The following is a 14,476-nucleotide window of genomic DNA, read 5'->3' as shown; positions in this document are numbered from 1 at the left end:
TCTTTCTCTTTCTCTCGACTCGTAAGGACGGCTCGGCAAAGTGTGAATTTCTCTGCACTTTGATGCGTGACGCGGAAATGAAGCTCGATTCCCTTGAACCTTGCCTCGATGCATTTGTAATTCGAAAAGGGATGAAAGGAGAGAGAGAGAGAGAAAGAGAGAGAGAGGGATTCTCGGGGAAAGATATAGTTTCGAGATACATGAGTTTGTTTGTTTGTTTGGTTGTTTGGTCTTTTGATTTATTATTATTATTATTATTAGGGATTGTAAAAGGATTTCATTTTTTGGGGAGAGGAATTTTTTTGGGAATTTTAAAAATGGTTATAAAAGGAAGATTTTTATTTTTTATTCTTATTGAAAATATATTAAATACGTTTCTGAATTTTATTTTAAGGATTTTTTAGGATTCATTTGTTCATTTTTCTAATTCTTGCCCCTTTTTCAGGAAATTTGTCAATGAGGTGATGTTGTACAATAGAGGACAGGGTTCTGTAAGGCAGAAGTTCTGAAATTTGACAATAAATGGCGGGCAAGAACAGTTTCTTTTATAAATCCAAGTTTCTTCTACTGTTACAGAAGCAATGATTTATTTCAGGAACCTGAGGTAAGTTTGAAGGTAAGTTTTTCTTTTTTTTTTTTTTTTTTTTTTATGAATGTAGTAGAGTAATAAAAATTGAGAAAAAATTTCTTTTCTTAGAGTACAGATGTTGATAGAAAGAAGTTACCTATTGTAAAATTGAATGAAAACTGCAAATACACAAAGGGAGAGGCTGTATATTTTTTATTTGAAATATTTAAATATGAATGGTGAAAAAGAAGAAAAATGTGCAAAAAATAAGCATCATTTTTAAGAGTATCTATTTTGCATTTAACTGCATCTTAATAAGTACTCCATCATATTTGAAATTACATGTTACATACATGGCAATGCAATGCTTCAAAATGATCCAAGATTCACTTTGTGCGGGTGATATATGTATTTGCTCGCATTCCACGTGTCAGTTCAATTAAGTCTCATATACATCAAGATCCTCGATGCATAACGAGAATTCTAGGAAAAAAGAAATGAAACAGTCGAGAAGAACACTTTCATATTAAAAAAAAAAAAAATTTTCTTTTAAAGTATATAAATTTATAGAATAATGTAGGTATTATTTTTTTTGTTTACTTTACTAATTTAAATATATGTTCGTTCTTTGTATATTTGATATTTTAGTTTTATATATTTATTACATTATGCAATTAAAAAAATGTTTTTTAATTTTCATAAAACTTTATTTATAAAATATATTTTTTTTTATTTACAGAATTAATTTGAAGAAATATTTGCATCATATTAGAATCGTATTGCAAAAATCATTCTTTTTGTCATAAATATATTTTATAATACTTCAAAAATCGAAATTATAAAATTAAATTTTAATAAGTTGCTTTTACTGATTTACAGATATTAGCCTTGCTTATTGATAAGCAAATTATATTACATTTTTTATAAAATATCTTACAATATTTTACATTTTATTAAAATTTTCCTCTATCCTCTTCCACATTTCTATTTTCAGAAACTTGATTAAGTTATATAAAATATTTCTGTATCCATAAATGAACATTTCAAGTAACAACATCCTGATAATTACAATTAATAAAAAGAATCCATTAAAAATATAATAAATTGTCGGATCTCTTAAAGATTTAAAGGTATATTATATTTAAAATTATTACATTAAATTCTCATAAAATTACAAATTTTACATTTTAATAAAATTTTCCTTTATCCTTATTCTACAGGTTTAGATCAAATTGTATGAAACATCCTGTGTCCACGATATTTAACTTTCAGTAACAAAATCGGGCAATTACAATCGATAAAAGAATTCATTAAAAAAATTCAATGAGTTGTCACAGTTCTTAAAAGCCGTTCATTACTTGGCCATAACGTGAAATATTTCGAGGACATCCAGTTCATTAAAAACGAGTTCTCGATTCGTGATATTAATTCTTCGCGATGGTAAGATCGAAGTGCAAACGTGTAAGATGTCTGAACAAATAGTTGGCTCTCATTGCATGAAAGAATAATCAAATTTTAAAAATTGATCGTGAAGCTGTAATATTGTTTGGAACGTTGAATCTTTGAATAAAAAGTTAATTCGCTCTGATAATTTCATGCGAGCGAAAGATTCCTCAGTTTTAATGGATATGAATATTTTGACATCATGAAAGTTTCTCTCGTTCGAGGAGAATATAAATTTGATCGTGTAAACGAATTCACTGAAGCACTGTGAAAACACTGGTCGTGTTTTCTATAGATGTTTGAAAGGAAATTGCAATGCAATTTCTTGTAGGAATAGATTGAAAAAGCGTTTAAATTTTTGTGATACAAGAAATTTTATTTTTAATATATAAAGTAAATTCTAATAGGAAAAGATTTTAATATTTTTATAGAATGTAAAATTTTAATATTAAGGAAAAATTAAAATAAATAATATTAGTAGAAAAGATGAAAATTTTAGACATTTATATTTTTATTTATAAATCAGAATTATCATACAAAAGTATGAAGTTATAGAAGGCCAAATTATACTTTGTATACAATCTTTTAATCTCTTTACTGAAAAAACTTTTAAAAAGTAAAAAATTAAGATCAAAAGATAAATGTAATTATGTTAAAATTAATCGTGATTAATTATTACTAAAATTAATTATGACAACGATTAATTGAAAATAATCTGATAAAATTAGTTCTATTTTCTAAATGAGAATAATATATTGTATGTTCAATTTTTTATAGACATGCATTTAATCAATCAATATAATTATCATTAACCAAAGATGATCTAAATTAAGTTTATGGTTCAAAGTTCAAATTAGAGATTGCGAAAAAAATCTTGAATCAATATTTTGTACTATTTTTAAAAGTAATTTTTTTTAAATTCTTTGATATTATTTATGATTAAAATAATTCTGACATAATTGACACGTTTATCTGCTTATAACTTATCATTAACCATTTTCTGCATTTTATTTTCTTTTGAATATATTACCAAGTTAATAATTTTTAAAGAATTTTTTTAATTTCACTGAATGTATAAAATAATTCAAAAAAAAATTTATCATTTTTATTATTAAATACTATTGTTTAAATGTATTATTAGTTTCATGTAAGAAAGTTAAATTTAATGTAATGTAGTTAAAAAAAGAAATACAATAAACTTGGTATTGTTACAGATAATTGAAGTAAGAAAGAAAACGACGATTCACTTGGAGCAACTTAATGCAATGTGTTCATTAATGAGAATCCATACATCACGCATTATGCAAGATATATGAGTGTTGGCCACAGGCATCGTTAATTAACAGTTGAATCAAAATGATCATTCGATGTGTAATAGCATCACAATTATTCACGTCGATCGACACACTGCTGATCACGTTATACCCATTGTCACTGCATTTGACAGACGCGTCAATCAATTTATAACACAGGCACGGAAGCTATACGTCCCGTGCATCCTGAAACATGGCGATCAACGGAAGCCCTCGAAAGTGAAAAATCCCTTGAAAAATAGAACGGCTGCCAGGATGATCCGTTGTATATTGGAGATAGTTTGGCGAAAATTGAAATTTTTCATCGCGCCGCTTGAACCATTGTGCAGGTACACTATTTTTCTGTATTTATAATAAATTAAAGAATATTCTGTTTTATCATGTTATTTATAGATTGATAAAGATTGGCCTAGAATTAATTTTTGATAGAATTTCTTAAAGAAACATTGCTTTTTTATGATTAAATTTTTAATCATTTTTTATTTTTATAATATTTTGAGATATATAATATATTTCTTACATGTCGCATATTTTATATATTTTTTTATGCTTTCATAAATAATTTATATATAATTTTATGTGAAGGGCAGCAAAGCAGAGTAAATTTTAAGGAAGAAAATAGGAAGGATAAAAGATATGAAAGGATCATAAAAATAAGAAATAGACATGAAGAGAAGAGGAAAAGATAGACAAAGATTAAGAAGAAGAATGGAGGAAAAAAAGAAAAAAAAGAGAATAGAAAATTGAAGAAATTCAAAGAAAAATAAAGCAATAATAGATTTTAAATATTATATTTTTTTGTTATATTCTTGTTATAAATGTTATATTTTTGTTATATGTTTTAAATCTTTAGATTGACAGTGTTGATTTGAGAAATAATTAAAATGTTAACTATACTTATAGTATTAATTTTATTGTTGTATAATATTAATTTTATATTAGACTATTGGAAAATATTTTCTATTGTAATAGATTTTATATATTTTTGCATATTGTATATTTGTATTTCTATATGGTATGAAACAATATAGTTTATATATTTTTTTAATATTTATGTATTTTTCATTTTTCTTTCCCTTTTTTCAAGAAATTTTATTTTAATTTTGTTTTAATTTTTTCAAGACAAGTTTCTTACTTGTGAATACAAACAGATTATTTTTTGTTTTTATTATTAATATATTTATTTCCTATCCTATAAGATGAAGGATTCATAATAAAAACGATTCTTGTTTCAATCAAGATATATCAGAATTTTATGATTTAAATACAATGTATAACGACTATTTCGCTCAGGAAAATGAATTATTGAATTTATTAAAAAAATTTGTTAATTTTTAAATATTTTTGTTTTTTTTGTAAAAGAATAACAATTAACAAAGATCGTTCTTCGTATCAATTCTGCAACTGTAAACGGAATAAACTTTTACTGTTGGTTAAACAGAAATAAAATTGTCAAGGATCAACGCCATCTCGCGTTTGGATCACCGAAGCTTCGACTTGTTATTAGCATAGCAGAATATGCAAGGAGGTATGCGAATTGGCGTGACGTCACAGACAAGGAACGCAATATTGTGGGAGAAAGACAGAGAGAATTTTTCACCATTACAATGACGCCACATGGAAAATTCATTAATTTCTTGTTTTCTACCAAAAATTTCGATACTTTTAAGCTTGCATCTTGAAGCTAGAACTTCAGACAACTTTCACATATAAATTTTATGCATAATTTTATTATTATTTAAATAAATAAATTAATTGTTTATTACTCGATTATCGAACGAAGGTTCGCAAGTGAAATATTCTGTACAATAATCGTTAATAAATTAATTGAAACAAGTTTTATAGTAAAATTGTTATGGGAAGCTTGCTTGAAGTTCTAGTTTCAAGAAACAAGCTTAAAAGTGTCAAAATTTTTAGTAGAAAACGAGTAATTAATGAATTTTCAATATGGCGTCTTCGATGCAACAGAAACTATGACGAGTTAATCGTTAATAAATAATTATTTAAAAAGAATTTTGCATTAAAATTGTTATGAGAAACTTGTCTGAGGTTCTAGCTTCAAGATGCAAGCTTAAAAATATCGAAATTTTTCGTAGAAAGCAAGAAATTAATGAATTTTCCATGTGGCGTTATTGTAATGGTGGAAAATTCTCTCTGTCTTTCTCCCACAATATTGCGTTCCTTGTCTGTGACGTCACGCCAATTCGCATACCTCCTTGCACATTCTGCTATGCTAATAACAAGTCGAAGCTTCGGTGATCCAAACGCGAGATGGCGTTGATCCTAAAAAATGTTTAAATCTTCGTTTAACTTATCGACAAAATGGATTCTATTCAAAATTTACAGAATCAAAGGAAAGAGCTTAATAAATAGAGTATAATTTATAAATTATTTATTTAAATAAGAATATTTAATAATATAAAGGAGAGTAATAAAGAAAAAATATTTTTCTGAAGAAATTGTATTTGAAGAATATATATGCTACACATATGTAAGTAAATATTTCATTAATATAAATAATACATTGTGTTTTAGGTTAGTTTTTTTTTATTATAAATAAATCGTATATTCTTATAGTTATTCATTTATTTTTACTTAAAAAACAAGTTTTATATTGAAAAAATATATTGTTATCAATATGTTAAAAATTAAAACAATAAAATTGGAATTAATTTATATCGATCATTTTTAATACAAAAATTGTAAAGAAAATATAGCTAAAAATTACAAAAATTGTTCTGGATTTCAAATGTTTTCAGATTTTTATGATGTTCTTAATATAATTTTAATTTTTAAATTGATTTAATTGAAAAATGAGAAATATGAGAATAAAGATAAATAATTAGGATCTATAAAAAGAAAATATTCTTCTTTATCTTCCATTCTGACAATAAATATTTTATAAGTATTATTTGTTGTGATGTGGCATAAATTATACAGAGCTAAAGCATAAAAATAAAATATAAAAATATAATTGTCTGTTAATATTATTATTTTATCATATATTTTATTTTTAGCGATTTTCAAACGAAATTGGTCGTTTATAAATAAATCTAACGTTTCTCGAGGTTTGTTAAAAATTATGCATATTTCTATACTTTTTAAAATATTCTTATTATAGCGAATTGTATGTTTTTAGGAAATGAAAGGGGAAAAATAAAAATAAAAACAGCAAGAAAAATGTATTTCATTTCGAAAATGTGATGTACAAAATGTACCAATAATATTTAGAAGTATCTGATAATGAATTGTCTTAAATGGACCAGAAAGGAGTTTTTTTCAAACAATAAAAAAATTTTTTTAATTCTTTTATTATATATTTTACATATATTTGAACAAAAATTTTTTCTGATAAAAATTTCAATTTTGTATTAGAAGAATATAACTTGAGAAGAGATGGCACGCGAAATTCTTAAAATTTTTTAATATACAGTTAGAATTTTGTGATTTTGTATCAGGAAAACATAACATGTAAAGAAGTGGTATATGAAATTTTATTAAAAGAAGCAAAAATTTTTGTTCAAATTTTATTATACTTACCTTTCATAAAATACTTACCTTTCATAATACTTACCTATTGCAGCTGCCATTTTTTAAAAACATTTGTCTTTTTCTTTTTTTTTTTTCAGTTTTCTTAATCCTACGGATACTTACCTTTTGCATACTTACCTTCTCTTTGAGAATTGCTTTTGTTGCAACATTAAATATTCTTTCAACATTCTCCTAATAAGAATATTTCAAGAATTTACAAAGTAAGTCCAAGTAACTTTGTCATTTATTGAGAATTTAATTTGTTTTTGATAACAAAAAAAATGTTTCAGATAAATATTGAATAAAAAACTTCCATCGAATATTCACAAAACAAAGTTCATCTCGTTGCAAATTCCCAGACTTTCAAAATATCCATCCACGCAACGCTACTCCGGATCGATTAAGGAGAAAATTAGATCTAGAGGACCGTTATTGCGCCACGATTACCAATATTGTAGTATGCATCGATAATCGAATGGATTCCCTATCTATCGATTTTCGCTGATGCATCGATATTTCGTCATTTGCCCGTTAAATATGCGTCCGCGCCTTTGTAAAGCCATATCTTTCGTTGGATTGTTGCGTCAAATGCAATTCATTCCGCGCGATTGATTCACCATTGAAAAACTGTGTTGCAGTATGCTTTGCCTTTCGAAAAGTAATTAACAAGCAGGCCAGCGTGCATTTATTTATTCCGGAAATATTCTGTTCGGGGGAACAAGCGTGAAATGCGATCGGTCCTTGTCATGTTGAGATCACAGGAATCGAACGTGATGGAGCGGAATTGAAATATATACACATGTACAGGGAGTTTGGCTATAGTAGAGGTATTTGTAAAAAAAAAAAAGCCAAAATAAAATGGCCATCAAGAATAAAAATAAAAAAATCAGGACTTTGGTTATCAACGATTGAAAATAGATGAAAATATCCTTGAAAGGGAGGAAATATTTCAGGTAATTTTTTTTAATTTTTGATTTTTGTCTTATCTCGAATTAAAACATCGCCCTTTAAATTTTTATATCTATAACTGAATATATGTATAAGAACATATACCATTGAATTTTTTATATTACGCTTTTGCACGGTTCGAGTGGAAATTCCGCTGAATGCGGCTGGCTGGTTGCATAGCCGATATAACTGATGCTGGGAAAGAACGAATACACGCGATAGAACTGCAATATTGGATAGATTTGTAATACACGAGGGATTCAGAACAATCAGCCACATAAAATGTTGGTTTTAAATGTTAAAAATCAAATGTCATGAGATTTGCGAATCTGTATTATTTTATCCTAAGTTAATATCATGTGGATAATATTTCAAAGATATATTTGCAATTAGCCAATATGTGTAATATCAGGTAATAATAATCCAGATAATAATAATTCTTAATTTTAAAAAGCTAGAAAATAAGCTCATGAATCTTAAAATTTAAAACCTAAGCATAGAAAGAACAAACGCCTTATCCAATTCTCTCAATTTTCCTTAAAGCGTACATGAAATGAAGAAGAACAAAAAGAAGGTGCAAGAAAAAAGTTAAAGGATCTATTTTCTGAGATTTATAACGCAAAGATAAAGAACCAATTTTTGCACGATTTAATAATCAGCTTTTCTTAGAACGCATATAGAAAGACTACAATATAAAAAAAATTTAAATTAGAGGTTTTAAACATGGGAAGGCTAAACTTTATATTATTTTAAACAACGATTAATTTCTCAGACTAAGATATATGAAAAATTTTAAAGAACCATATCTTAAAATCTAAAATTATATAGCTAAAATAGGAAAGTTAACCTTTGAACGGTTGATTCAGCTACCAGTGCACGTAAGATAAGATAAGCCGCAAGAAAGAAGCCAGAGAAGTCTAAAATTTAGGACCCAAATATAGGCAAACATAGGGAAAGCCAAGAAGATCCCAAAATTTATGGCCTTAACATAGGAAGACCAATCTTGCACGGTTGATTCAACAACCAATTTCGCTTAGAGCGCAAAATTGAAGCTAGAGAATTCATACCCAAGAAATTAATACTCGGATATAAGAAGACCAAACGAAAGAGGAGCAATCATCGAATGTACACACACACGCACACACATCATAGCATATCTAACAGGTATCCCGACAGCAGCACCACCACCATACCCAAACGAAGGGGAGTAGAACGTAAAGGGAAGCTGTATCGATTGGAGGCTTTGCTGGGTAACCACCGGCAGCTTCCGTTGGTCCTGCACTCTCCTCCAAATCTCGCCATTGGAAAGCCAACGAATTTTACACCACGTGTTCCATCGACCATGTCCAAAGGTCCCACTTGCTCGAGCTGCCATGAATAGACCCGAGTCTCGACTCGACTAACAGATTTCGTGATTCCTGTAATTAAGTTAATCGAATCGCCTCTGCATACATGTTGGTCTGGCTTAATATACAATCCCTCCATAGCCATTCTAACTATTGGAGTTTAAAGTAGTATATCATAAATTTCTAAAAGCGTGTACGTTAGAAGACATTTTAATTCTTTTCAGGATCTGAATTCGTTGATTGCTTCTAAAATCGAATTCATGATCGAAGATATCAAATCAATACAATTTCAGATTTTTTATAATATTTTATAATCGTTAAAAATGTGCAACACAGTTTCTATTTAAATAGAAAAATAATTTTATGTTAAATTATTGGAAGGGATTACAAATAAAGTTGTACGCGCAAACCATCATGCTCATCATTCGAATCATGTGACAAATATCATTAAACGAGTAACACCACTCTAAATTCGAAATTGGATCGGAAAGCAACTCTTCATTATATACAGAATTTTCGAGATTAATGAATAAATGCATCAGCCATGTTAAGACGAAAAAGATGAACCGCAAATTGTGGTTCGAATCAACCGACTAAAATGGAACTAGCAGCTATCGTGATAGTAATTAAATTCGGTTCCATTGGTTAAATAGTTGCAAATGAGAAAATACCATTGTCTATCCGATTCAAATGTGTTGTATGCGATTTGGTGCATATAGGAAGAAAATTCATTCGATTCACACTAACAGTCGGTGCACGAGCAGAAATGCTATTCAATATGGCCGTACGTGATTGGAACGTGAATGTTGAGGTTAGTTTGAAAACATTGTTGAATATAGAATGTTCGACTACGAATATCCAAAAAAAAAAGTTGAAGGATAATTCTTTGATGTAAAATAATTGATTTAAGGTCATTTACGATAATTTCAAGTTTAAATTTAATATTAATATATTATTATTGGTATTCAGATATTTATACATTTATGAAAAATTTAAATATAAAGGAATCTATAAAATACAAAAATAAAAAAAAAATAAATTTTTATTTAATTTTATTTGGATTTTTTATTTTGGATTTGCATAATTATATGCAATCTATTCATTATTATTATCAACATTTTTTTTCAGATATTTTTATTTTTAAGAAGTGATCAGGAAAATAATAAAATCTTATTATATTAAATTTTTCTCTTATTCTTACTTTATAAAATACATTTGTATACATTTGACATTTAAGAAACTGGAACATTCTATATAATTTCATAATACTTTTGATTATATAAATTACTTGATACATAATTATTTTTTTGTAATATTATAAGTGACTTTCCAAAATAAATATAATACGATGAATCACGCTTACTTATTATTACATAATTTAATTAATAAATACATCGTTTCTTACATGCAAGATCTAATTTTGATTCTAATTTTGATCTGATAATCCGATTAAAATCTTAATCTTTTTTCATCGACAACATTAAAATAAAAATTCTTCTTGAATCTACTTTTATTTCTTCAGTTAATACTAAAATAAAAATTTTACAATATAATATAATGTAATTACATTCAACGAAAATCGTATTTAATAAACGATTAAATAAATTAGTTATATAAGTGAAATAATTTATTTCATTTTATATACTATTAATAAATGCAATTATTTCATTTCAAATACTTCGAATGTGCAAGATCTCAGCAACGTTGAATTCAAGAGAAAATTTAAAATCGATCTAATATATTAAAAAATTTTTTAAATAATTACATACTTGATACTTGTAGATAAATCTCGTCCTCCAGGATTGCGTCATCGTTATCAAAACATATTCTGGACAATTTAAGAAGATGATATCAAAGTTTCAAAAAAACAAATACAAAATTAATTACAAGAAGAGAATTACAGAAAATTAAAATTCTAAAACTAAAATTAACCTTCTATTTTTGAAGAATATATTTTTTTCATGAATATGTTATATATCATATTTCTACAATTATTATTTTAAATCACATCAATGGTATGTAACATTCACTTATTTTATATGTATTAGAAACAGTAGAAAAAATTCTTTAACATCAGAACTAATAATTATATACGTATTGTGAATGACTAAAATCAAAATACTATGATAAAAATAATTAAGTATACGTAATTACGAATAAAAAATAATATTAATCCTGCCAAAACTATTTGTGCATTTTTTAACAATTGCAAGAAAAATTTTAACCAAAAAATTTGACTTAATTTACTAGTTCTGATGTGAATGAAACATTATTACAAGAAAATTACGATAAAAATATCTTGCAAATTCAGCTAGCCTAATTCGTAATCTCGATAACGTAATAATAACGATAACCGAGTGATTAATCAATTTTCAGCATCATTATACGCGTGTAAGTGGTGAGGAGGCGTATCGAATGGGGTGGTAGAAGAAGCACGTCGCTGATCACGATTTGCATCTCAAACGGGCTTGGAACGATTGTTGGCTTGATATGGAACATCACGTAACGTAAATCTCGATCGATTGGAAACGATAAGCCAATCTGCGACCTTCTGTCTTTAACGAGCAGACCACTCGAACTACCTCGGCATCTCTTTTGCATCTTGAACATTATAATTAACTGCAAGTTAGGCGTTACCAATTAATGTAGATCGATTAATCGAGGCAAATTTTTTTTTAATTTAAAAGAGGATTGAATGATTTATTAGACACGAGTTAGAGAAGTAGAGTAGATAATGTTAAATAAATGTAAAACTTTATGATATATTTTTCAGTTAAAGAAATAGGATTAGAAATGATAGAAATTGGAGATATGTAAAATATTCTTAATATTTAAATAGGTGTAATTACATAGAATTTTAATGTAATGTAATTTTAAATTTTTATTTCTTTTATTTTTCATTTTATTTTTATTGGGATTTACAAATGGATTATAAATACTTGATACGCTTAGAAATTGAAGAAATTGCATTTCATCTTTCAAATAATATTGTATAATTGTTTTCAGGAGAAATATTTAGAAATTGATTTCATAGAAACGAAATTATAAAAAAATAATTTCCAATTAATTTATTATTTGTAGTATATTATTTGATTTACCAATTTTTCTTGAGAATTAAAAATAATGATTTCACAATAGATGAAAAAAGAAATATCTCTATTCAAAGATTTGAAGATTTACAATTGGAAAGAAAATAAAAATCTACCTTGTCGTGATGGTTGTCGTTTGTATGGATGCAGTTTATTTCTGCCTCATGTATTTGATCATGTTTTAGCATTAAATTTGAACCTCTTCTTTTATCTCTTTACCTTTTCTTTCATTTGGTTTCGAATTTCTCTTTTAAATTTTGCACAGTCATTTTCACACACACCTCTTGTGTCATTCAACTTTCTCGCTCCTGCTTTATTAAATGGCGAAATAATCACCTTTTTTATCTGACTCGTCAATTTATATACTTGAACATTCATTTCAGTCGTTTATCATCACAGTTCCATTTATTTTAATATAAACTTCTTTATTTAAACAATTATCCAATGCTTTTATTTATTTTGATGCAAATTGAGTTTTAAATTTCTGCATTTAAATATTTGTAACACAAAATTATACATTTAAATAGAAGTAAAAATAAATTATGCAAAAAAATTATATACTTTTATTCAACATAAAAGGAATTTCAATAATTATTACATGATATAAATACATGTAAGTGAAAATGCAATATATCTTCAATTTTATCATCAATTTTCAAAATATTAACAATATATATTGCAAATACTACAAGAAATTAATTAACAAATTAATCATTTGTAATAATTATTACAATGTTTGTATTTTTTTTATTCTCTTGAATTATTTTCTTTCTAAATTTGTAAAATAAAATATGTACACGAAGATTAATAAGAATTAAATAAATATTGACAAAGAATTCTGAAATTATTTTCTTTTTTTTTTTTTAGCTCTACATAATCTATATGTATATTTATATATTTTTGTATATATATATGTCTATATATCTTTAAAATATTTCAAATATCTAGTAGTTAAGAAGCGACAAATATTAAAATATACAAGAAATAAACACAACCATTGCAATGCACATTCCTCGAGCTCGAACAATCGTCAATCAAAGTTATCCCTTTTTAAAAAAAAAAAAAAAAAAGAAGGGAAGAAAAAAAAAAGAGAAGCACTGACAGCTCTCTTAAATCGAAAAACTAGAGCACGTAGCAAAAAAGAAACAATGGATTTCCACTTGAGAGCAACTCGGCCGGGTAGCTTCAAAGAAAGTCTGGAGTTGTTCGTGCCGAGCGCGGCGAAGTCGCAGCAACTAGCGAGTCTCGTGTTGCACGCTTAAAAAGGCAACAAAAGCCGAGTAGCCCCGGTGAATACGTCAAATTGTCACGAAGAAAGTTTCCATGTCGTTGACCAGCAGGTGAAGAACGACGAATAGGAAGAGGCACTGTGCCTAACAACGGTTGTCTCTTGCTCGAAGATCGTAACGTTACTAGAAATCCCTAGAAAATTCTAGCTCAAAGCCGATCGTATTAGTTCCGCCTAAGTGCTTTTTCCGCTCTTTCGACTCGACTTAGACTCTGTTCGACGTAATTGTAGAAATAAAAAAGAACTTCTTTGAAACTCAGTCAATTTGAATGAAGTTCCGAAAGACTTGGATAATCGATCGATATAAAATTTGAAGAGATGATTTCGTCTATTATCATTAATCTTCTAGAGATATTAATAACAAATTTTTACAACGTTGCTTACAAATATGATGTATGTGATGTAAAAATCATCCTATTCCTATTCGATAATCGATATCTGTAGAATCTTCTATGTAAAAATATTTACTTTTCTTTCTTGAAAATATTGCTTTCTTTCAAATTTCTACATCCCAGTATTATCTCTCCTTTCATATCAGGAGAGGAGTAAGCCACGTATAAATCTCTCTTCATCAAAAATCTTATTTACACATTCTCGGTTTACCACGCGCATACACGCACGCGCACGTGTATATGATGTGCCCGAAATAAACTGCGCCGTTACCGCGTTTCTTACCAAATGCCACTGAAATGTTACGTATATACACACACGTACATACCAATATATTCACTGAACGCCGGTACGGTATACTCGCAGCGCACTAATTTCAACGTAGAAATTTCGGTCGGACAATTTCGGCCGCAGGAGAAGAGACCTTTTGACTACGATCTAATTTTTAACGGGTAATTTCATTTAGGGTGCATCGTTTATAGCGGAATGCGAGGGCGTTTACTTCCAACCATCCACCATCACTTTACATGCCGACTTTAGCAATTTTGAAAGAGTTGCTC

General features: G+C 27.4%; 1 protein-coding gene and 1 long non-coding RNA gene across 22 annotated transcripts in view; one reads left to right on the top strand and one right to left on the bottom strand.

Annotated features, from left to right (window-relative positions):
- Positions 1-3,938, top strand: part of LOC102656011 — a 28,949-nt gene extending 25,011 nt beyond the window's left edge. For 12 of the 13 annotated variants that reach the window (XR_003305706.1, XR_003305709.1, XR_003305713.1 and 9 more), the window contains 6 exons: positions 446-616; positions 698-1,144; positions 1,563-1,698; positions 1,789-2,008; positions 3,226-3,653; positions 3,910-3,938. This is a non-coding gene — a long non-coding RNA (uncharacterized LOC102656011). The remainder of the gene's footprint in view (positions 1-445; positions 617-697; positions 1,145-1,562; positions 1,699-1,788; positions 2,009-3,225; positions 3,654-3,909) is intronic. The other variant, XR_003305715.1, reaches the window with a different exon arrangement.
- Positions 1-14,476, bottom strand: part of LOC100578739 (RYamide receptor) — a 108,429-nt gene that overhangs the window by 79,825 nt on the left and 14,128 nt on the right. The gene's annotated exons all lie outside the window — the stretch shown is intronic.

The sequence above is a fragment of the Apis mellifera genome, linkage group LG11 (genome assembly GCF_003254395.2).
Source record: "Apis mellifera strain DH4 linkage group LG11, Amel_HAv3.1, whole genome shotgun sequence".
Lineage (NCBI taxonomy): Eukaryota > Metazoa > Arthropoda > Insecta > Hymenoptera > Apidae > Apis > Apis mellifera.
Note: the sequence above shows the minus strand (reverse complement) of the source record. Positions and strands in the feature narration are given on the sequence as shown.